General features: G+C 41.1%; 1 protein-coding gene and 1 long non-coding RNA gene across 2 annotated transcripts in view; one reads left to right on the top strand and one right to left on the bottom strand.

The window, feature by feature from the left end:
* Positions 1 to 21,531, top strand: part of NCKAP5 (NCK associated protein 5) — a 904,891-nt gene that overhangs the window by 247,172 nt on the left and 636,188 nt on the right. The window lies entirely within an intron of this gene.
* LOC146358359 (uncharacterized) overlaps positions 11,273 to 21,531 on the bottom strand; it is an 81,631-nt gene continuing 71,372 nt past the window's right edge. The window contains exons 4-5 of the long non-coding RNA XR_014784183.1: positions 13,787 to 13,938; positions 11,273 to 12,707 (exon numbers count right to left, since the gene is read on the bottom strand). This is a non-coding gene — a long non-coding RNA (uncharacterized LOC146358359). The remainder of the gene's footprint in view (positions 12,708 to 13,786; positions 13,939 to 21,531) is intronic.

Below are 21,531 nucleotides of genomic sequence, written 5' to 3'. Positions count from 1 at the left end.
GCCACGGATCTCGGTGAGGCCGAATGCCAGTGCATTCGGTCCCCCGAAATCTGTGGCGGAAGGGCCTGCCACCCCCCTGCCACCCCGCGGATCCTCCCCCCGGGACGAGACTTACCTGGGGCGGATCTTCCGGTGGCAGCGGCTCCGGTGGCGGCTTTGGCGGAGGTGGCGGCCAGTCTTCTGACCGGCCGCCGCCGCCATTTCCAGGCTTGGGGGGGGGGAGATGTGATAGGCTACGTAAAGATTTACGTAGCCTATCATGGCTAGGTTTTAAAAAAAAAGACGTGATATCATGGTTGGGGGTGGGTTTAAAAAAAAACGCGTACGCAAATGGCGGCGGCTACGGCCGCTGCCATTTGCGTTCCTTCTTTTTACCGTCTTAATCTATGTAAATATTTACATAGACTATGATGGCGAAAATCAAGGGGAACGCAAATAGCGTAGCGGGTGCTATTTGCGTCCCCTTTTGATTCGCCATTTTAGCCTACGTAAAGATTTACGTAGGCTAAAACGGTGAATGAAAAAGGGATGCAAATAGTGCCCGCTACGCTATTTGTGTTCCCCTTTGTTTTTCTTGTGTTTTTTTTTGTTTTTTTTACCCAGAGCCCTCCACGGCCGGAAATCCAGCTGTGGACAGCTCTGGCCTGGCTGGGCCTGGCTGGCTGCTCCGCGGAGCTGCCGCGGAGCACAGCCGGCCGTTCGAGGATTCCGGGGGGAGGAACGGAGCACCTCCCCCCCCAGCCAGAATTCCGGGGGGAGGGACGGAACACCTCCTCCCCCACCATCAACATAATCCGCAAAAGGTAAGTCACTTTCGTACATCCCTAGTCAAGATTCCCTTAGCCCCCACTTCACTTCAGTGCCCAAACATACAAAGACAAGAGGCTTCAGTCTACAGCTTTTCATCCATTACTACACAGGGTCATACAGATTAAAATTCTCAGAGAAACTCTCTGTCTACAAGGAATGCCTTCAGGGGATCTAAATGGAATTTATGAGAGTTGCTCATGGTTTGAAGAGGGAGGCAGTCTCGCTAGCCTAACTTAAGGGGGGGAGGTCCCTCTCTTGTTGTGAGGCCTCTAAGCGCAGCTTCTCACGCAAGGCCAATTGGGTAGACCATCTAAGTTCCACCCCTGCCTTCTCTCCCTTTTCTCTGCGCTTGTGCCTGGCACATATTAGGTCAACCTCCTGTTTGCTGCCTTTCAAGGGGGAGGGGGTTGAGGAGGGACCCTCAAGCTCAGCTATCTGTACATTTGTAACCTGAGAAGCAGGCCTACTCATATCAGCTTTTTTCTGAGCTATCAGAAAATAGGGGCAGTTGGAACATGCAGCCTGATCCTCTGTATTGCATACACAGCAGTAAGTCCCAAATTAACTTCCAATAATTTACTTTCAGTGAAATGTGCATAGGTTACAGCCATGCAATCTAACACTATACATACTTTTAGAGAAGCATGCATCTCTAAATTTAGCAGAGTTTACCCCCTAGGAAAAGTGCTAAGGATTGTAGCTTTAGGCAGCAATCCAAGCATACTTACTAGGGAATAACCCCCTTGAAATCTGTTGGACTTACTTTTGAGTAAACATGCTCAGAATTGCAGTGTTAGTCCCAAAAGCCTAACAACACATTAAGATATGTTGTGTTTGAGATTCTTCTTAGCCTGGTCAAAATATAAAAGTCTAATTCTTGGTACTTTTATCTACTGCTAGCATAAAGAATATGCTATAATTAACAGCCAGAGACAACAACCTTCCTGGTTTCTCTTTCTGTCCAGTCTTCGAAATGTTTATGAATGGTTTGCAGTCTGGGTTACTGAGGCAGCCACTACAGATTATCTCTAGAGTCAACAAATTAGATTAGTTCTGTTCTGTAAATGAATTGCCGAAGTGAAGCTAACCCTCTGTAGTCGAAATCAATTGTGAATTTAGCTCTATAAGCCTTTGCAATCTCCGTTATAGTTTCTTGAAGTGTGTGGCTTAGGCAGACACAGAGTTATGTTTGAGAAATTTTTTAAAAATGCAAAAAGTATTAAATAAAATGAATTCCATTTCTTGTCCATGACATTGCTTCACAGGGGCTACAGGTACAGTTTTAACACTACCGCTAAGCAGGTAGTGCTCCTACTATTGCATCAAATTCTTGCATTTTTGAAGATCAAAATGTCATCAGCATGAGAAGGCAAATGTCAGGGATTGGAAAATGTGACAGGTCAAAATCAAGGAAGGGTGACAGATCTTCCCTTGTAGGATCCAGGTGTGAGATACAGTGTCTTCTAGGAACCGACCAACAATCTTAGAAAGTGCTGGCATCTGCAATGTACCATTCTGTATCTGGTATTTGATGTAGATGTGAAGAAATAATGGTCTATAAGAACTTAAACCCTTCCTTAGGGACATTCCACATTTTGTGGTGGATGCCCTATCCTAAATAGGAGTATGAAACAGGAATACATGAGTAATTCCATGAACAGTTAGGGCAGCATCCAGTTGCTACTGTGCTTCTGCTGAGTATGTTGCATCAGCAGGACCCACCACTGGCACAACAGGAAGCGAGCTCTTCCTAGAGCAGCCCTGGCAACAAGCCGAAACACTTGTTTCAGGGATAGGACAAGTCCATGGAGCTACCTTCTGCTAGCTCTGCTGGCCAGTTCGGTTCTGGAAATTAACATTTTGGCTCATTCCCAGTTGCTTTAGAAAGCACTAGTTTCCTGTTGCCTCCGGCATTATTCTGACATATATATGAAGGAATAATATGGCTTGACCTTGTTCCTTTTATAAGGGACTCCTGACCCATATGGTCTAACAGGGTAAAGACAAGCATCAGTTATGTTTCAGTTTCTAAATTTCTTGAAAGACTTTATACTAGCTACATTGTGTGGATGTGGTTGTTACCAGTTCACAGAGCTATAGTACCTTCCCACCACTTCTACTGTCTTACAGTAACTTACTGTAAAATTAACCAAATAAAAAAAGAATGGGGGTTTTGGTCACAGCATCATATAGATCCTGTATTCAAATAAACACTACTTCCTTCTTGTGGTAGGGGATGAGGCAGCAGCATATGCACACCTGAGAGCATTGCCAGGCTGAGATTTATCCAAGATAAATAATGTCTGAACAGGCCAAAGTTGTATCTCATAACGTGCTTTCGCTGAATGAAAAAGCTGCATCTCCCAGAGCGATGTCCCTTTCTCTTTTCTAAAGTATCTGATTAATTTTAAATGTGCAGATTATGGTTAAAAAAGGTAAAGGTGTCCCCAACCAGTCGTGTCCGACTCTAGGGTGTGGTGCTCATCTCCATTTCTAAGCCGAAGAGCCAGCGCTGTCCGAAGACGCTTCCGTGGTCATGTGGCCGGCATGACTGAACACCGAGGTGCACGGAACACTGTTACCTTTCCCGCAGAGGCGGCACCTATTTATCTACTTGCAATGTCTTGCTTTTGAACTGCTAGGTTGGCAGGAGCTGGGACTGAAGACGGGAGCTCACTCCATCACGCGGCACTCGGGTCTCGAACTGCTGTCCTGCCAACCTTCTGGTCTGCACTTCAGCATCTTAACCACTAAGCCACCGTGGCCCCATAGATTATGGTTAGGTGGATACATTATCTAGCTGAGCTGTGTGAATTTATATTTGAAAGTACTGCAAATGTTATATATGCAGAAAAATAATTTCAACTGAACACAGCAAAATTGGTTACAGAATGGGGCAAAATGGATTCCATCATTCCTGTATGCTTATTGTACTTTACATTCCTCCATTTGTAGGGATGGGGGAGAATTTATCCCTGAAACTTCGGGGGGCCGAGTGCCAACGTGTTCGGCCCCCCGAAGTAGTTTCGGGGAGAAATTCTCCGCCCGCCCCCCGCACCTTCCCCGGGACGGGACTTACCTTTCCCGAATGTCCCTCCCGGCGGCGGGTCCCGGCGGCGGTTCGTCAGGTCTTCGACAGGGGCAGAGGCGGCAGCTGGTCTTTCGACCGGCTGCCGCCGCCGCCATTCCAATAAAAGTAAAAAAAAAAAAAAGCCCCCGTGATAGGCTACGTGACGATTAACATAGCCTATCACGGCTAGATTTGCAAAGTCAGCCGTGATAGGCTACGTAAATCGTCACGTAGCCTATCACGGGTGACTTAAAAAAAAAAAAAAAGCGCATACGGCTAATGGCGGCCCCCATAGGGAGCCGCCATTCACGTTCCTTATTTGGTCGCTGTAGTCTATGTAAAGATTACGTAGACTACGGCGAAAATAAGGGCAACGCTATTTGCGTTGCCCTTATTTTCGCCGTAGTCTACGTAAAGATTTACGTAGACTACAGCAACCAAATAAGGAACGCGAATGGCGGCTCCCTATGGGGGCCGCCATTTGCGTACGCGCTTTTTTTTTTTTTAAGTCACCCGTGATAGGCTACGTGACGATTTACGTAGCCTATCACGGCTGACTTTGCAGATCTAGCCGTGATAGGCTACGTTAATTGTCACGTAGCCTATCACGGGGGCGTGTTGTTGTTTTTTTAACTTTTTATTTCGCGGCCGGGTGAGGTGAGGCGTCTCCTTCCCGGCCTGAATTTCGGCCGGGCGAGGCGGGCAGCCTCCCCCCTGGCCTGAATTTCGGCCGGGCGAGGCGGGAAGCCTCCCCTCCCTGGCCTGAACTTTGGGGGGAGCAGTGAAGCGCCTCCTCCCCACTGCGAAGCAAGCTGCGAGACCAGGTAAGTGGCTTTCGTGCACTCCTATCCGTTTGTCTTTTACTTTGTGTGTTGTACATTTAACAAAAATAACAAATGATCCACATTGAGGGAACTGTATTATTCACAAGGTATCTTACGTCTTAATAGCTTGATTGCAGATTGTGTGTCTTAAGAACACCAGCCCTTGGAGCCCTTTTCTTTGGCAGCATTTCTCAATTACTGAATTTCTCGTAAAGCTCATTTACTGAAATAATTAGAGACGATTTGCTCAGATCCACTTTGCCAGAATAATCTCCTTTACAAATTGCCACTCTAAAGTCATTGAGGCTCTAAAAACTTTATCATGAAGAAGAAATGCAATATAAGGGCTTTTTTAATTTAATACATGATAATCTTTTGATGAGGATTGGACAGTGTGTAATATGCTTAGCTACTGGAGCTCTCAGAGGCCGCTGAATGGGAAAACTGAGATTAAGACTTTCTGGTATGAGCCTGAATGATGGCATTTTCATATCTTGAATTAAATGCATCAGGAAAGGAAGTTGATGCCATTTAACCAATTCATAAGTGAGCAAAAGCAATTTAGTTATGCTCTGACATCTTCCGCTTCCACGCATTGTGCAACAATGGCAGTACTACAGCATGCTACAAGGAGATATTTGGCAGTAGGTCAGTGGTCAGTAGTTTCACCAGTTGTTGGGTGACATGGTGGCAGCAAGATTTTAAAAGCAGAATGGAAAGGGAGAAGATGAAAGACAAGAGCGACAATTGCTCACCTGATGCAGTGACACTATAACAAGCAATGGATCTAAATTACAGCATAGCAGAATAGGGCTATATGTTAAAGGAGAATAAACACTACATGTTAACATGAATTCATGTAGCAGGACAAGTTTTAAAGCAGGGATGGGGAACCTGTGGTCCTCCAGATGATGTTAGACTACAACCCCCATCATCCCCAATTGGTCATGCTAACTGAAACTAATAGGGATCATAGTTCTGCAACATCTGGAGGGCCACAATTCCCCACAATTCAGCAATATCTAAATTGGATTTAACATGACATGGCCCAGCAAGGTCATGGTATCTAAGTGGTTTTGGTCCTTTTCAGTGCCTGGAAACGATATATATGCTGCCTCAAGCTCCTGGGAGAAGAGGTGTGATATAAATCTAATTGTGAGGAACTGCCAGGGCTCATTTCATGCTGTTACCCCCACTGCTGCAGTGTCTGACTTGGTCCAAAAATGTCATCAGGGAGCCCTGCCTGCCCTCCAGTTGGCCAAACAACAGAATGGGTTATAGCTGAGGCAGGTGGATAAGGAAAGCCAAGTAGAGCAGAAGCTAGGGAGCACTTTAAAAGGTCCTTTGTCAGGCAACCAGAGGAGAGGAAAAGGAGAACAGAGCAAGAGAAAGAGAAAGAGAGAGGCATTAGGAAAGAGAGCCAGCCGATAGACCAGGGAAGAAAGAGAGAGAGACGGAGGTACCGCAGGAGGGGGCACAGGTGGAGAATTGGCCAGCCCATACCCAAGAAGAAGCGGCCACAATAGGTGAACCCCAGAAGAGGGGGTATGCACTCCCAGGTCATACCTCCTCGGTGCAACAAAATAGATGGAGCTGTATTCCTTGAAAGGGTCTGCTGTGAAAACCCAGTCTCAACCAGTGAAATAACTGGTAGAGGTAGATTTAATAAGCAGCCATGTAGCACTTACCTGCACTGTCATCTGCTTGATGGACCCAGTGGAGAAGGGCATTTTTGATGTCACCTTGCCAGGGGACAGGATTACACTACTAAATAAACATAACAACATCTGGATGACTGTTAGAGAAAAGCTACTTCAGGAGAGGATTATTGGAGCCAAGTAGCCAGGGAGGGAAGGGGCGTTATCCTTTGCCTAACACTTTTCCACTGTCACCCCACACATTCATACAAACAACTGCTCATGGGTTGGCAGTGCTCATGGGAGGGGCCAGTTATGAGAATAAATGCCTGACCAGTGTAGCAGGGAAGCTTTGACCAGTTTAGGAATTAATGAAGAAATAGTTGAGAGGAAGTGGCTTTATTGCTTATGGTGGGTGGGGGCCCTGCCACATGGCAGTTTTCCTTATGCATCCCAGGACCAATGTTTTTTATTCCACAATGTTTTTTATTCCACTTTAAATGAGCGCTGTTTTCACCATATATATATATACACATTCTATTCATTAAGCTCATGAAAGGGACAGTGTATTGTGTCTGCTGTATTGTGTCCCCATCCTTTGTACATCCACTGAAGGTGAGAGGCAGTGCTATGCACATACAGCTATAAGACAATTGGAAACCAGTCCTGGGAATTTTACTTGTGATTGTTTTATAATGTTTTTGAATGTAAATGGTTTTATCTAACGTTTTAAATTGTGTTTTTAAGGATTTACTCTTTTGTAAACTGCACAGCAAGCTTTGGCTATTGCACAATATTGTTGTTGTTCAGTCGTGTCCGACTCTTTGTGACCCCATGGACCATAGCACGCCAGGCCTTCCTGTCCTGCGCTCTCTCCCGGAGCGTGCTCAAGTCCATATTCATTGCATCAGTGATGCTATCTAGCCATCTCATCCTCTGCCATCCCCTTCTCCTTTTGCCTTCAGTCTTTCCCAGCATCAGGGTCTTTTCTTGAGAGTTTTCTCTTCACATTAGGTGGCCAAAATATTTGAGCTTCAGCTTCAGTATCTATCCTTCCAATGAGCATTCAGGGTTGATTTCCTTTAGGATGGACTGATTTGACCTCCTTGCAGTCCAGGCGACTCCTAAGAGTCTTCTCCAGCACCACAGTTCGAAAGCATCAATTCTTCGGCGCTCAGCCTTCCTTATAGTCCAGCTCTCACAGCCATAAAATAAATAAAATAACCCTAATTACATCAAACTTTATGATTATGCATACAGTTCCTACATGCTTAAAGCTACATGCAAGTAGACCCCTTCTGCACTTTTAGCTGGACACCCAAGAGGTCAAGCACCCTATCCATTCAATAAACATGTGGATATGAAGTTCAGATTGGGGCTCTGGTCTGAGAGAAATTTGGGCAAAAAATATGCTCATACACTATTTATTTATTTGTTTGTTTATATCACTTATTATTTATATACTGCCTTATCTGCTAAAAAGCCCATCAAAGTGGTGTAATTAAAACCATAAAAACAATAATATTAAAAATGGTAAAAACATTAAAACTAAGATATTTTAAAAGGCTAAATTGAAAAGATGCATCTTTACACCCTTTCTGAAGGCCAAGAGAGTGGAGGACCAACTGTAGTTCTTGAAGGAGCACAGTCCAAGGTTTGGGGGCAACAGAGGAGAAAGCCCTTCCATGCGTGCCTGACAAATAGGCCTCTGTGGGTAAGGGTGCCCTTGAAAGGGCCTCTCCTGTAGATCTTAATACCTGGGTAGGGTCATAGTGGGATAGGCACTCCCTTAGCTAGATCCTAAGCCGTTTAGGGCTTTAAAGGTTAAAATCAATACCTTGAATTGCACCTGGAAAGTAATTGGCAAGCAGTGCAGGTCTTTCAAGACAGGTGTAATATGGTCCTTACACCATGCAGTGGTTAGCAGCCTAGCTAACTGGTTAATATTCACATCAGAAAATATAATCCATTCCCAAATGTGTGAAAGAGGAATTGTCAATTGACTTAAAACCACATGAACTTTCTGTTTTTGCTTACTGGAGTTTATTCTCCTTTTATACAGAATAGACACAATACCTCCCCCCCCCCAAACCCTGAAGTACACTTAAGTTGCATTGAAACATCTAGAAGTTAAGTATGACAAATGTTTACATTGTATTGATTTCAATGGGAAATCATTTTTTTCTGGCTGTTCTCTATGTTTGTGAAGTAATGGAAGTGGTCCGGTTGTATCTCTGGAACGTTAGAGTGCAAAAATGCTTAAAATTAACTAGCTGTTTCCTATGAACAGAAGTTAAAACAATGCCCAAAATATGGAAACCTCATTGTAGGTAATGGGGAATTGTGGATAATTCCCCCAAATGAGTAATGACCTTGTATAGCACTTGAACTCATTTCGACCACAATTTATGCCAAATATTTGTGCATTCTTTTTAAAAACAACACCTACATGAACCAAATGGGAATCTGGTTACTTTAAGAGCCAGTTACACACAATTCATGCTTGAAATACTGTACTTTAAGTAAGACAGTATAACAATCTCAGTGCAGAGGAGTGTGTGTGTGTATACATGCGCCAGCTATCCTACTGCTTGTACGATATTTTTTGTGGTGGAACATTTGTGAACTCGGCCTAAGGATGCATGGTTTAGTTATTTGTTAATTATTAACTTAGCTATTTGGTGGTGTGTGTGTTTTAAATATCAGCCATTTAGTTAGGCAATCTTATCCAAAATGTTTTGAATCATTATTCTCCACCAGAGACAAAACTGAAAAGATGATAATCTGTTGAAGTGGGAGATAAGCATTTCAAAGTACAAGTTAATACTACCACTTGAAGGACACTGGGACCCCATTTGCTGCAGTTTTCAGTCTCAAGAGGGTCTCTAGAAATCCTTGGCATTAAGATTCAGATATATGATAGATGCCAGCTGTTGATCTCTTTCCCAATTACACTGTAACTTGTGAAGTAAACAAACCTCACTAGAAGCCTTTAAATGTCATGTATTTCCTGCTTAGTCATTCTTTGAGCCTGGCAGCTTGCAAGCAACATGCTGCTTCTTTCATTCATCGCAGGCACCCCTTCAGAGGATGGCTTCCAAACACTTGAGAGTTCAGATCTGCTTTCCACATTCTAACCATGCTATCCTTCTGGAACAGTCTGCAGACAAAAAGATGGTACATGTCATGGACAAGAACTTCCTGAGATACAAGCTACATGTCCCCAGTTGTTTTTGTTTGTTTTAAAGAAGCCATTTGATGGTGGTGCTATTGAAAAGGGGCAGATGGGGAAAAAGAGAGAAGAGAGGTTCCCTATTCAGAAAGTGCTTAAACGAATATGAGGATTTTGAGATACGTGGCTAGGGGTTGCTGACAAGTACAGAAATGTAGGAGATAAAATAGAGCAGTGGGAACACTTAATGACTTTATAGGTTGCTGTTATTCTAGGATCATGGGTGAAAGAAGGAAAAACCTGTCAAAAGACTGTGTAGTCACTGAAAGTAGTATTGTCACAGTTTGTACACGCTGCTGATTCTTCTCAGGAGAAAATTTAAAAAAAAAGAAAGATCAGAAATGGTTCCAGTAAAAATTCAGCTCAGGAGTCTTCTAAAACGTTGGTGTGTTGTAAACACCCTTTCCCTCATACCTTATAGCAGGGATGGGGAGCCTTTTTCTCTGAAGGGCTGTTGACCCATGAGAAAAGTCAGTTGGGCCAGAGCCAAAAATGGGCAGAGTTTTCAGGATTGGAGGATTGCCTAGTGTTCATTCTCTCTCCCTCTCTCCCTCCCTCCCTCTCTCTCTTCCATCCCATCTTTTTCTCCCTCAATCTGTGTGTTCCCACTTGATAATGTTATATTTTTCAAGGGAAGGTTTGTAGGCATTTTTCAGGGATACTGCAGGGCCAGAGCATACTATTGTGGATGCCCAGGTCTCGTCCAACCTGTATTTAGAATTACGGTTGTGTGGCAGGGGGGATCAACATGTGTGGTCAGGGGCATGCAGCCATGGGAAGGCAGCTCATTGACTCTAGGGAATTCAGTTTAACAGAGTGGCAGTGAAACTGCTGTGAGCTATGAAGAACCATCATTGGTGCAGGCTGTTAGAAGATCGTAACAGGTTCTTGTTCTGCACACAGTAGATTAACCAGAGTGGAGGGCAGTAAGCACTCAAGAGCTACATGGAAGATCCACCACCCCCATTTTGAATGCTTATCTCCTCATTGAAAACAAAAGCATGTGCCCCCCCTGCCCCCACACCCACAGTGTTGCCAGGAGAAGCTGGGACTAGCAGGCACAAATCTGTGTTGGGTGCTTTGGAATAACATTTTCAGTTATTGCTTCAGCTTTGTCTTCTTGGGTTGAGATGGAGGAGGAGGCAGTGCTGTTGGAGAAGGGGGCCAAGGCTGCATCCCGAGCTGTGCTCACCCTCAGTTGCCATGCCTCTTTCTTCTCCAGCAAGCCAGGGGCGTGCTGATAGAGATGAGGGGTAGTGGGCACCACAGCCATGCTGGCTTGCCCACCTTACTCTCCAGTAGAAAGTACAATGCTGTCCAAGTGGGCTGATGCTGTGAGCTGGATGGTGACATAAAGGTGTGGACCAGTGGTTTTCCATGGCAACCTTGCAGGTTGTTCAAGCTGCAAGCCTACTTACCTGGGTAGTAGGTAAGCTCCACTGAATTTAATGGGGCTTACTTCTATGTATGTATATAGGTACATGTATGTATGTATATATGTACATGTATGTATGTATAGGATTGCATTGTTAACAGTAGTTTAAAAAATGAGTTCTATGAAAAGAAGAGACATACGCATACACATACTTTGGATACTGAGGGTATACTCTCTAAAGATGAATTATAAACACAGCTATGGTAGAAATGGAAAGATATAAATTTAGAACACATAATTAAAACAACCACCGCCACTACTAAAAATGTACAATAATAGAAATTTAATATTGAGTTTTATTAAGTCTCTTATATTCTTTAGAGGCATAAGATTATTGCTATTAATTTGTTTAATTTGTTTATATCAGTCTATGATAGCATTTTAAAAACTATTCTAAGAATGCACTGATGAGACTCATTAAACTTAATGGAGTCTAGCAATTTATCACACAAATTAAAAGCCCTTTTCAGAACACCCTTCTGCTTACCCTATTTATGTCTGGAGAATATTGCTGAAATAAATCAAGGGCAGGTTTCCAATTTCCCATGTTCTCTACAAAATGGTGCCTCAGGGTAGCTTTTCACACAGTCTTTTGTACTTGGATACAGATTTCATCAGAGTACAAAATGTGTGCACACAGAGACACACATTGTGTTAGTTGTGAAGTGTATACTTTTGTGTAAAACATCACTTTCCCGTTCAAAATCCATGGAAGCAGCCACTTGGGAAAAGATTGGGCACCCACAAGGGGGAAGTGTTTCTAACAATTGTTGTAGTACATATTATTCATTCTGCTATCTGTATATAAGTATGAAATGTAGCACAAATGCCAGGCAAACATTCTTCTACTGCCCTCCTTAACAATAATTTCTTTTTATTGATGTTGGGTATGTGGAGCTCTCAAAGGAACTTAATTCCTGCAGAAGATGAATTCCTATAGTAATATATTAAAAGGTATAATGTAACACTGCAGTATTGAGGAAGGCAATAACAAGCTTTGTGATAATATTTTACTAGTTTAAAGAAAAGGAATATAAAAAATACCTCTGCAGCCTTTGGGAGTGGTGGCGGGTGTTGCATTTCTTTTTTCCCCACTGCAAATTTAATATGAGCTGTGGAAAGAACAATGCATTTGCCCAATTGTGGGAAATGGTGACTTGTCAACATCTTAAATCTGCCAGTAAATTAAGAGAGGTTTTCCCCTGCCCGTCTTGTCACCAACATTCTTGAAAGGAGTGCTGGCATTTTACTGTAGTCTGTGGCAGTCTATGGCTGTTGCATTACAGCAGAACACCAGGTTGGGTCAGTGCTGTTGCACTGACAATGAATGCAGTTTTCAAGTACTAAATTTAAGATTGCCGGATTACCTAGACACTGTTTCTGTAGCTTTAATAATCTGTCAGTCTTTTATACAGCAACAGTGCCTCCTGCCCCACTGTTGAACATATCATTTTTGCTCCTGCTGCTATAAACTAAGACTAGATTAATCTTTTCTATGATATAAAGAAAGAAGAATAGGCAAATGTGCCATTAACACCACAGGGTACGAGCCGCTGCTGGTACATGCTGGTAAAGTTACAGGTACCATTTCCAGTTCTGGGCTTGGCAAACCTCATTATTTGGATGCACAACTTCTGATCCACCAAGAAGAATGTAGAGCGGGTACGATAACCCACTAGGGTCAGTAGACCACCTAGACCTGAAAATACAAAGGCGATGACAAGCATTAGATGGACTCCAGAATATATACAGTTTCTGTTCTTGATTCAGTTTTGTGGCTTAGGCTGCACTAAGATGTGCCAAACAGAAGTGGGGGAAGGGCAGAGGTGTGAAGAAAGGGATGGAGAACAAATATCTTGGACAGTTTACCTTCATAGTCAGCCTAAATGCATTTTGCACTTGGTTGCTTGTGACCAACTATGTCAGCACAACTCTGAAGGCCTGATGTGTGGGCTGAGACATTTTCTAATAGGAACCCAACTGAAAGGCAGCATAGTGGTATGGACGTAACTGCTTGTTGCACACAAGTCTCTGTAGATACAGTGGCCCAAGCCATTCTTTGCTTCATCACATTTAGGCATATAGGATTAAGGTGGTTTCATTGAGAAATGATAGAAAGAAAGGCAAGTAATCTTTTAATTTAGCAGCTTTCAGTGAAATTTACTACCCTTAAATGTACCATTTAAAGGTTACAGGTCCAAAATATGAGCATTATATAGTAGGCGAACATATGTTTGTGAATGTTGTTATGATGTCTGCTCTGAATCCAAAATTCATTATTCGCCCCAAGCTGCACTTGTCCATCTGTTCCACAGTATATTTTAACGAATCTTTCACATTTCATGGTACTTTGAAGGATATTTAAGCAAGCAGCTACACTGGGGGAAAAAAACCATATAAAAAAACCATATAGAGGGTAAAAGCTAAGAAGGTGCTCAGAAATTGTACAGTAAAGGTGATGAGGCATGCTTTTAAGGATCAAGGCAGATAATTGGCATGAAATCACTGAAATGTGAAAATGAAACTGGAGTCTTTTGGCTTATGCTGTAATTATGAGCCCAAGGGTTGTGCCTGTAGCTTTCCCTTTCCCTTCAGTAAGCTTGTTTGAGTCAAAGTGAGGTTGCCTCTTTGTGTTTTGATCTACTGGTACTTTACCAAAACTATCTTATGTTAGAAACATATTTTATAAGATGTTTAATAGCAACATAGAATATTTAGCTAAATGTACTAATGCAAATGGAGTGAACATTTCTATGATCTTACTAGAAACCTACTAACCCTGTATTTTTCAGTTGTTAATACATGCTCATGAGTGATCCAGTGTGGTATTGTAGGTGGCGTAATGGGGGACTTGGAGCAGGGAGATCCAGGTTCAAATCTTCACTGGGACATGGTGATCTTGCACTAGATTCGTCACCAAAGTGAAATACCTGAGAAGACAAGCAAGACATTTCAGGGATATTCTGTAAACTTTATGGGACTGGGGGAAAAGGTTGAACTCCCATTTTTATCTGTCATTATCCATTCTATTGTAAACTCCTTGGACAGTAAGTGGCATACAAATCTGATTAACAGAACAATCGTATGCATGTCTGAGCTAAATGGGACCTAGTCCCAGGGAAGCGTGCACAGAATTGCTACTTAACTAAACAAAATTGCACAGCATGTGCTCTTATTTCTTTTTAATACATGCTCCCTACTCCATCTGCACAAGCATCCCAATCCCAGAAATTATTTCTCTCTCAAAATTCACAGAAGTTAGTGACAGTGTGCAGGCTATAGCCACTCATTTAGTCATGTTTATGAAATGTTTCTCAGGGCACAAAATACTCAGGGTTATCTCTGCAAACACAAGGACTTGATATGTACTTTTTTAAAGTGGAAGCTGAAATTAACAGTACCCTTATAAATGCCATGGGTGCCCGGAAAAAAAACCAATCTAGCAAAAATTCTGGGAAAGAAGCTGTGCTGGTCCATTTACTGCCAAAAGGTAATTAGCGCTAGACTGTGCTGTAACGAAAACAACAGACCATGTGCTGACTTAAATACTAAGAAAAAAATTGTGGCATAGCTTTTATCAGCTAGGGCCCACCCCAGCAGGTGAATTCAGTTTATATAGATGCTCGAAAAACAAATTAATAAAGGAAGACTATTTAACTGCAGATTTATTTCATTTATTATAAATATTTGATTTATGGAACATATACATTCTGGGCAATTAAAGAGAAGAAAAGAAATCAAGAGGAGAGGAAATGCTCAAGTATTAGAGGGTCTCATACTTTAAAGAGTAACAGTCTGATTGTGGCATAAGCTCTAGCGGACTCGGGCAAGACGACACATGGAATGTTATCCAAGCGTCTGATGAAATAAGCTCTAGAACCTGAAAACCTATGCCACAATAAATCTGGTAGTCACTTAAGGTCCACAGGACTCTCTGTTGCTTTTTTTTCTGCAGCAGATTGACCTGGCAGCCTTTCTGAAATTTATTAAAATATTATAAGCTCCCTGAGTTTATGGGATGAGAATGGCATATGCATTGAAAGAAATACAATACATACATATGTGATTGGATCCAGACTAAGTTAGTTGAATTTAAGACCCACTGAAATTAACAGGACAAGTGACTTAAATTCCATTATTGCAATAGGGACTAAATGCAACTAACAGATTAGTCTGGATATAACACGTAGCATTTATTTACCTGGCTAAACAGATTGTGGTTCATGAGAGGGTATACCACAACACATTGCTTTGAAGTCCCATAAAACAGTGTGCTAATCTAGGAAAAGGTGATATAATCTGAACTGGACATTGCTAGATGGATCCTAAACTTTTCATTTGTCACTAACTCTTACACTGAATATGTCTCTTAACTTTTCAGTTAATATTTTTTTCTACATGTCCAGAAACTCTGGCATTTTTTTACTATCTTCCCTCTCCCTTGAAGGGATTGGCTTCAAATTCCATTGTCCTCCAAATTCCATCTATTGTCACATGTGCAAAAGTTTCAGCTTGCCCTTTATGCTGTGCTTTGAGGTAGCTAATATGCATTTTCTCTTTGATTGCCTTTAGCCCAAGCAAAGTGAAAGGCTACTGGGTAGGATGATGGAGGAATAAACCCATGACCTTGTTGAGATTTGAAGCTAAGCTTTCAGCTATTGTATGGCCCAAACCGGATGGTGTGAATGGCTGCTGAGTGGCATGCAGTAATCAATCACCTTGAAAGTTTGGCCAGATGTAAAAAAGGAACAAATTCATCAACCCCTCCAAAAAGTACATTATTGGTTTGGCACACTGCAAATTAGAGCCATCTAAAGTACAACAACAAAAGTATTCTACACATATGCAGGATGAGATTATTATGCTAAGTAGAAACATATCGTATTACTTGCAATATTTCAAGACATTTCAGAAGTGAAAAAGAATTAACTCTGCAGATATATCAAATATTTTCTTGTATAGCATCCACGAAACCCTATAGAGTCTCAACTGTGCTTAATTATCTACCATCTGCAAGCGATATTCTTGGCCTCTATGTGTAGCACAATCAACATTTACTTTGCTGTTTATAAAATTTGATTGTGTTTGTAGAGCTTGATACCAATGCAGTTAGATGTCGTTGGTTTCTAATTCACATGGCAAGAAAGCCAAAAAGATGCTCAGGTCATTAATGTGAAGAATGATCTTAAACACAATAGATTTTCCTCATGACAAATCACACATAATCTCCATAGCAACCCTGCCATCATTATGCACAAGGTTTCAATGTAGTAACAAAAATAAGTATAGTAGGAATGAGGAAGAACAGCAATATATAGGGTGAGACAGGTGGGTGGAAGATGGTGCACAGATAAGAGACGCAACTGTTCTAAGATGGCGGGGGGGGAGAACAAAAGAAGAGCGAAAAGTTATTGGCTGCTTTGCATTTTGGAAAATGGTGATTAAGTCAGTATGTTATCTTGAAATCAGAGACTAGAATCTGAAATACAGTAGTAGTCACGCTAAAAAGGGCCACATGAGCCTACTCTTTTTCTTTAATCTAAATTCACAAGATTATAAAGATTTTGGTATTTTTCTCTGGGTTAAAAATTAGCATGTAAGAATCAGACAGATCAACGACCAAAATGTTGTATACATCTGGATATTTTCAGCAATTTTTGAATAAAAATATACATTTAGTTTCAGGGCTTTTAAAAAAGAAAATTTAGAATTGGACAGTGGCATGTGATTGTCATTCGTGGGCATAGCATGCACCACTATGACACACTTATGCATTTTCCTTGTGTGTGAACAAAATGCTTTGTTGTTTAGAGGCATATTCCATGACATTTAAAAACCTATATAGATTGGGAATAAATCCTCAGAACTGGGAATCTGACAGCACTAATGCAAAAGTGTGTTAGATTGAAGCTTCACACAGGAGGCATCATGAATTCCAACAACTTTTTAAAAAACCTAAGAAAAACAAAGAGAAGGGGAGGGGAGAAGCAAATGAACAAATGTAGTACAACATGCTTGCAGGCCTCATCTCACAGTTTTCTTAGTACAGACTACTTCAGAACCTGGAACAAAGTCAACTCTTAAAAAGAAGTAACATTTCTACCACATATTGCATACAACATAAAGAGAAGAAATTACTAGTACCTTAAGTATATGCGGAGGTTTGCTCACTGCTGATTTAACGTATGTCTTCCTGCTTTTGGTAGGCTACGTGTAAATGGACTGGACAAGCAAGGCAATTGGGGCAAACAGCTAAAGTCATTTCTTCCTGAACAAATCCTGAGAATCCTTTTGTTTTGAGAGATACAGAATGCCTTTATATGATAGTAGGACCTCTCTGGAACAGGGTGACTACCAAGATTGCCTGAGTAAGCTACTCTGTTGATTAGAGGATGTGCCAGTGGATAGCATGCATGTGAGACCACAAAACAGCTTCTGAGCCTGGAAATGTAAGGAAATTTACACACTTTTTGATGCCTAGAATGCCTGGCAATGTCAATGAAGCTACTGTTGATATGGTTGAGAGATGATCCCTGAAAGAGCTTTTCTTCCATAACATCTGGACAATGATAGATATGTAGATAAGGTAAATAAGTTTGCATAAACATCCTTAAGTACGATCCACTATAATTTGGCTCCGGATATTCCATCAGAGGTGGCTCTATATATACGTAGGTACAGGGAGAATGAAAAGTCTCAAGGCGGCTTACAGAATAAATACTAATGGAACACGCCCAGATGGAGACTTCAGTGGGGATTTAAATTTGCCATTTCTCTTCATGTTTTGGAGTGTTGTTCACAAATATAACCTAGTCCAGGAATAAGTCAGCAACTCAATAAATAAAGTAAGATACATTTTTCAAAGCTCACTGCAATATGCTCATTCTTCCCAAGGACTGGCCTAGGATTTTACTAGCTTTGAAATATAGCTACGGAAAATAATATCCATTTGTTGAAACTATCCATCTGAAGTCAGGTGGACTGCATTCAGCTCAGAGATCCTGAAGAGTATTTTAACCTCCTGGAAAACCCTTATGATGTTCTTTAAAAAAAACAAACCCAAATGAGAAAGCAGCAAGCATTTTCTCATTGTTGTTGAAAATATCTGAATTATAGTGTCCCTCAATGACACTGTTATCTATGTACTCTTGATAACAGCAACAATTGCAGTCTGAGATTATGATAATTGATACGGAGAAACTTACAGAAAATGTCATGATGAAACTTTCCACATTGAAAGAGGCACCACTTGTAGGAGGGTGGCTTACCAAAGTGGAGCAGCAAATGGAGCTTGGAGAAAATGCCAAACTTCACCTGAAGGCATTCACAATCCACAAGAGAGCATGCCAGCAGAAAGAGCATTACAAGTTTGTCACAGAATGCTGAGACAGCACTGAAGTTATGAATGAATTACTGGAATCATTCATGGAATTTTGACACAAAGCTTTGCTATTTATGAAGATTTTGTTTCTGTAGTCAAAGCTTTTGTCAGATTGAAGACAGAAGCAGCTGTGGAAGCTGTTCACAGAACTATTTGTTCTGACTTGGATCTACAGCAGCTTGGGGTTGAGTATGGAGAGCAGATACTGATGGATAACTTAGGATTTCCATAAAAAGAGTCTCTGTGACCTAGTTAACATGCTTGCATCTTCTGTTCATTACACCACAGTCACAACCACTCCGTCAAGAATTCTAGCAGCAAAGCCTCATAGTGCTGACATAGAATAACTGATTCACACCAGTAACACCCTGATGTCCCCCAGAAGATCAGGAAGCATCTGGAGACTGAAAACATGTTTGTTCATCTCTTTAGTCTTGTGGAACCCGAGACCAGCAGTCTTGTTCTGGATGAACAAAAAGGAAGACAAGCTAAACAAACAGACAAAGGGAAGGAGAAAGTGTACTTCTAAGGAGTCTTCCCTGAAGCTTCATCTAAAAGAAGATGGAGCTTGAAAACAGACAAAGAGTCACGAAAAAGAGGCCAGCCCAAAACAAGAAGATATTTCAGGTCTTATCATGGGAGCTTTTTAATAAGCAATGTGCATGTAATGTCAAAATAGAACTATTGATTTATTGTTGAATGGAAGGTAATTTTGTAAAGGAAAATGGCTTTGGACTCTTAAAGGTTTTATTTTAATGAGATTTCAGTGTGTGTGTGCATGTGTGTGTGGTCTAGGGTATGACTAACTTGTCATATGTAAGAGATGGAGAGCATGTTTCCACCTAGTGAAGAAGGATCCTGGAGAGCTGAGAACTCATCCTTTCCAAGCACCAATTTGAGGACAAAATGTTGTTACCTCTCATTGCGATGATAAATCTAGATGGAAGATTTCTGTCTTCTCGAAGCTCAGTAGTTTTGGCATCACAATGCTCTTATCATAACATTAACAACTTCACATGACTTGAGAGAAAAGGGATCCCCATGTTCTAGAATGAATAGCCTGGAGAGTGGCACTGAAGATTGTGGGGAATGTTTTTGGCAGGGGGAGGAGAAATGTTTTAATCACAGTCTGGGGTTCCACAGGAGTTTGGACAACTGACTTTACTTTTCACATTGTTATCAGCCACTTTTTGCATCAGCTATCATAATACAACTTTTGCATGGTACAAATTTTTTGACCTGCACTAATGTTCTTCTAGAAGTGCACTTTTTTTAGACCTACATATTTTGTGTCTGGTTGCATATCTTACAAAGTCCTGTTTCTTCAGCTTTTTTTTTTTAAAGCTAAACAGACTTGTTTCATTCTAAAATTTGATTCATGCCTATGCCCACATTCATCATGTATATACAAAAATGAATGTATTAAGAGTCAAGTACAGCCAATGTTGAAGGCACAAAAATCCAAAGTAGATGGCAAGGAAAGAATACAACCAAAACATAAATAATCTATGGGCAGTATCCAACAGGGCACTGCACCCCCCATCAATTCCGTTCCACAAGTAAGACCCACTGCTTGTACAACAGAGATTTAGCACTTCTGGGAGCAAACAGAAGCACTTGTTTCTGGAATGGGGCATGTCTGTAGAAGCTCACATAAGGGAGCTCCACTTACTTGCCCCAATCCAGAAATTAGCATTTCTGCTCGTTTTGGGGCTTCCTATAGGAAGTGTTAAATCCCACACCTCGTACAACAGAATCAGTAGGAAGGGCCACTTATGGAACAGGTCTTCACTGCCCAGTGCTTTGAAACATGTACATTTTTTTATACAAAACGCAACTAGTTATAAATAACAGGCTATAAAAAGGAAGGCCATTTTACCTCCTTTCTAAAATCATATCAAGTTAGGCCTCTCCATCTATAACTAGGGATCAGTGGAGGCTGACAACTGCTTCCATTTAGAAGTATTTAAAATTGTTGTCGTTGCTGCTTTTAAATTCTTTTTGTTATTTTGTTTTCTTACTGATTTTCTTGTATTTGTTTTTATTATCCATGTTGTCCCGAGTGCTTTGGCTATAGGGCAACTCATAAATTGAAATAATAATAATAATAATAATAATAACAACAACAACAACAACAACAAAACAACAACAACAATAATAATGGATTTGGTGGGACTGCAATGTTTAAATCTTTTTTCTTCCATTCACCACAACTCGTACAGTACTAAGATAAAAGCAGAGACAAAGATTTCATATGAGCAAGGCAATATGGAACGTCCCGTTGAACTCTATTAACATTTCATCCCACAAGATGTTCTGTCAGTTAATGTAAAACATAATAAGATGATTTGTCAGTGGATGTATGCAGCACTTTTTATTTGACTCTCAGTGCATTTTATTTGCATATAAAGTGGCACATTTACACTCAACAATAACTACGCCTGAAGGAGTGATATTTAATAGGGGAATATAATTATTCTGCTCAGGTCATAAACATTTTCTTTAGGGCAATGGGCAACCGTTTAAGGACAAGCCTCATAATCATTCATGTAAATGACCTGAATATTACAAAACGGAGCTAGTAAAGATTTAAGGTGCCAAAAAAAGAGAGACCACGATTCAGTTTTAATGAAACATTTATCTCTTTCTTATCAACTGCCTTAACAGTTATACTCATAAAGGTCAACAAGCTCTCTACTTTAAATGCCTTACTATCCTATTGTGTGAACTTTAAGGCTCACAGATATGTCTGAGGTAGTTTGAATGCATATAATTTATGCACCATGCAGGAACTGCTCACAATTCCAGTAAGTAAAAACAACTTTTAATGAAAGCCTTTATAAACCTGCTTGAATGCAAAAGCATGCTCCCATTCCAATTATTTTGTCCTTCATGATTTTATGTCAAAGGTTTATTTTAGTAGTACTTTCTTTTCAGTAACAGGTGCATGGTAGTAGCACAGAATTAACTTGATTGAGTAATGCAGTGGCTGGAAAGAATGAGCACTACAGTTACTCAGATTACATACAGGGTCATATGGACAGAAACTGGACAATCTCAAATGTGAATATAATATAATTTATTTCTCCATTATTGGGCAATAGCATAAACTACAGCTCGATCAGATGACTTTCTCACCCAG

Source organism: Heloderma suspectum, chromosome 1, assembly GCF_057233095.1.
Source record: "Heloderma suspectum isolate Gila_16-S chromosome 1, 16-S_ref, whole genome shotgun sequence".
NCBI lineage: Eukaryota > Metazoa > Chordata > Lepidosauria > Squamata > Helodermatidae > Heloderma > Heloderma suspectum.
This window is presented reverse-complemented; position numbering and strand designations above follow the sequence as displayed.